The sequence below is a fragment of the Pinus tabuliformis genome, chromosome 7 (assembly GCF_031772625.1).
Source record: "Pinus tabuliformis cultivar Carrire ecotype Pingquan chromosome 7, CPIR1, whole genome shotgun sequence".
Taxonomy (NCBI): Eukaryota; Viridiplantae; Streptophyta; class Pinopsida; order Pinales; family Pinaceae; genus Pinus; species Pinus tabuliformis.
The window spans coordinates 1,360,986,641-1,360,990,409 of NC_142293.1; the positions used below are offsets into that span (position 1 = coordinate 1,360,986,641).

Below are 3,769 nucleotides of genomic sequence, written 5' to 3' on the forward strand. Positions count from 1 at the left end.
CAGCAAGTAAATATAGGCTCCACTACTACTCGGAAAAGAACCGATCAAACAAATTCGAATAAATAAATTAACCAGGGCGCAGAAGTTCATTTGAGGTTTTCCTTCCCTCCAATCAAATTCAAATTGAATGTTTTACCATAGTTTAAAGAACTCAATTCTGGGAATAATTAAAGAGCTGTATACTCAATACCTGGGACGCAATACAGAATGGCATTATCATTTCACAGAACGGATTTTACACGAATGTGTTATTTTGTTTTGCTTAGAACCCATTAGCAAGCATAAAGCTCGGTTTTTAAGGCACGAATTGTCATTATAATTAGAAATCATCAGCAAGGAAAGCGAGCGAGCAAAAACAGCGACTGAGGAACATGAACACTTCTAACTTACAGGCAACTCTCATCAAAGGTTTGGTGATAGCAATTAGTAAGTACCATTACGTTCTGATGTTGTTGTGTATTTTATCTCTCCCCTTTCTTTTTAATTGATCCAAAAGATAAAATCGCTCTATATCTTCCCATTCTTTTTATTATTAATCTAATGAAAAATGATAGTTAACTGTTTCATAGTCTAGATGGCATATACCAGTCTTAATTTCCATCATGTACCCGGCGGCTAGCTTTTCTCTTTTAGAGACAAATATATATACATACATTGCATTGAAAATCATCATTGTATATTGCTATTGTATATTGCTATTAGAATAGTCCAAACATAATATTAAAAACCATAATTCTATATTATCATTAGAATAATCAAAAAATAATATTAGAAAACATAAATAATTATAAACCATAATTGTATATTGCTATTAAAATAATCAAAACATAATATTAAAAACTATAATTATATATTGCTATTAAAAACCATAATTATATATTGCTATTAAAATATCAATTAATAATTATATTGTTATTAAAGTAGTTAAAACATAATATTAAAAAACATAAATAATTGTCTATTGCTATTATAATAGTCAAAACATAATATTAGAAAACATAAATAATTATATATTATATTGCTATTAGAATAGTGTAAAAAAACCATGTTGATATATTGCTCTCAAAAAGTTTAATATTCCATTAAAAACCATGACATCATTATCTTTTAAATAATATTATACAAAAGACCATCATTACATGACACCGTGCTAAATATTTCGAAGACCATGTCTACATAGACGTAAAAAACCCATGGTCAATGCCAAATTAAGAGGCCGGAGGTAACAACAAACATAAGAAAATATCAAATCGCTGGTAACATTACATGCAGAAAAAATAATAGAAGCCCTTCTTCCCCATGGATGGCAATCTCACGCTCGCCTGATGACGACCGGATAAAAACACGAACATGCTGGCTGCTTGCAAAGGAAGAACAACATACCAGACAATATTCAAGTCGGCTGATATATTGGTAAGGTCTAAGTTGGTGATTTGAAACAACGCTTCAGGAGGAGGATAACAAAAAACCGATATCCCAACTTATTCATTTCATTAAACCAACTGATTCATCTAATGATAAAATGAGGAAATCTGAACATCTTTTAACAAATATGAGATCTCAAATAGAGGAGAAAGGAGCCGCTGCCGCTGGTCGAAGACTCAAAAGAATGATCAAACAGCACAGATGCCAACTTATAAGACAAAACACAGCATGGACTGTCTAGCTCACGATGAAATCAGATGGAAATCAGGGGATAAGGCCAACCTAAATGGTCATGATCGAAGCCAAGAGTAGCACAAAAACCCATCTGTGCACGCAGGGAGCTGTGACAGTCTCATGATCGGAGAGGCTGAAAGCATGGGAAAATCAACCCTCAAGAAGCCACAACTAACTTCGCAATAAAATATAAAATACAAAAACCTGCATGTCGCCTTATTTCACAGAAAGGGCAAGTAAGACATTCGGAAAAATCTGCTGAATCATAGAAGGCGGCCCTTACAAAACCTGCTTGCCACCTTGAGTATCATTTTATCACAGAAAGTTGAGGAAGACATTCATGATATGTGCTGACTCATACACGGCGGCCCAGGCGCAGGCGAGTTGGAGGGGAAGAATGCACCTCTATGGCTCCTGAGGTGCAATAAATGGGCAAGGAAGACATTCAGACATATTCCGCTGATTAGAAGCAGATATGCAATCAATAAGTGACACGCTCGCTTGGAAAAATGACGAAACGAAAAACTCATCTAGCTCAGAAGCCTATCTTGAAGATGCAAACATACCATGCAGCCAAGTGCCGATCTTGAGAATTGTAGACCATGTCCAAATATCAATGTAAATATCTTGCAACACGCTCGCTTGACAAGAAATCATCTTGCTCATAAACCGCTCTTGAAGATACACCATAAAGAGTTGATCTAGAGAAGATCTAGACCAGAGAAGTGTTTCAATGCACAGCTAAGGTGGGAGGTGAAAAGAACACAGTACAGTCAAAAGTCTGGAGAGTGAAGACTGTTGAAGACAGTGGCCAGTGCAGCACTCGAAAGAACAATCGGTTACAACCACAACGGGAAAAGTAACCCATAACCCTACTGCGGCAACTCAACTGGCGATAACGATTTCAAAGCAAGCTCAAAGAAATAAATATATAATGAGAAATATATAATGTGTAAGGAACATAATCATCCGATGAGTACGATAGGGAGCTAAACAGCAAGGAAAACTGAATTACTGAATTATAGGACAGAGGCTTCCAGGTACCGTAGAGACGAGGTTTCAAAAATTAACCATTCATTGGCAGACCCCAATGAAATATTGCGTTGTCACTGCAAGGCTGAAACATTACAGCACAACCCTAATCATCCAATGAGTACGACAGGAGCTAAACAGCAAGGAAAACTGATGATGGCAAAGGTTGTTTTTCGCTTTTGGCAAAGGTTGTTTTTCCCTGGAGGCCTCCGACACAATCGGCCTCTGCCACCCCCACGCGTCTTCAGTACGAACCGAAAACCACCAAACTCCCGGGCATTAAAAATCGTTTGGTTTGTGTAAGTTAGGTGTGCGAAATGCGTCGATCAAGTCAACCGACGAGATCTCCCTCAACCTGCCAGAATTTGTTTTTTATTTTACCGCCGGCTTTATTTAATGTACTTTAATGAACTGTCATAATTTTAGGTAAAGGACTTAAGTTTTGTCCATACGGCATGTGATATTAAAATTTGTTTTGTTCATACATAAAAAGGATATGTTTTGTGTGCGCGTTGACCTTTTGTTGATATTGCACACGGGAGGAGAAGAAACTAGCGCTTGATTGAAAAATAGGGGATTCACATAGCAGTAAAAATGGCAAGGGTTGTTCAAAGAATATGTAATGCAAGGTGAAATGCACAGCAGTGCTAATGTGAGGTACAATGTTAATGTGAGGTACAATAAATGTATTTTTTTTTGGTAATGGCTTGTGTGCCGGAGATTTTAAAATATGTAGCGAGTGCATAATGAAATTTTTTTGGGGTATTACTACAGAATATGTAAAAATTGTTATATCAGCAGTAAACCCATGTAAGGAATTTTTATTTTACAGCAGTGAATGTAAAAAATAAATTTACATAGCAGTGAAATAAATTTTTACACAGCAATGTAAAATTATTTGTAAAAGAGGCAGAGTAATTTGTTTTTGGTGAATCCCTTTGAGAAAGAGGAAGAGATTTGTATCAGGCATTTTATGAATTAATACAAGTTTATTTTGGCTGAGAAACTCTGCTTTGCTCAGAAATTCTTTTTTGGGCTTCCATGTGCAAAAGATCATGTGGCAGAAAAACAGAGAATT

The 3,769-nt window shown here is 36.0% G+C and overlaps 1 long non-coding RNA gene across 3 annotated transcripts; it reads right to left on the reverse strand.

The window, feature by feature from the left end:
- Positions 1–1,230: 1,230 nt before the first annotated feature.
- On the reverse strand, positions 1,231–2,363 carry LOC149252648 (uncharacterized). 3 transcript variants are annotated; one of them, XR_016266082.1, is made up of 2 exons: positions 2,226–2,363; positions 1,231–1,357 (listed from the first exon to the last, which is right to left on the reverse strand). It is a non-coding gene; the product is annotated as an uncharacterized LOC149252648 (long non-coding RNA). The 3 variants fall into 3 exon arrangements; XR_016266083.1 differs by lacking the exon at positions 1,231–1,357 and adding an exon at positions 1,410–2,073; XR_016266084.1 differs by lacking the exon at positions 1,231–1,357 and adding an exon at positions 1,410–2,118.
- Positions 2,364–3,769: the final 1,406 nt, after the last annotated feature.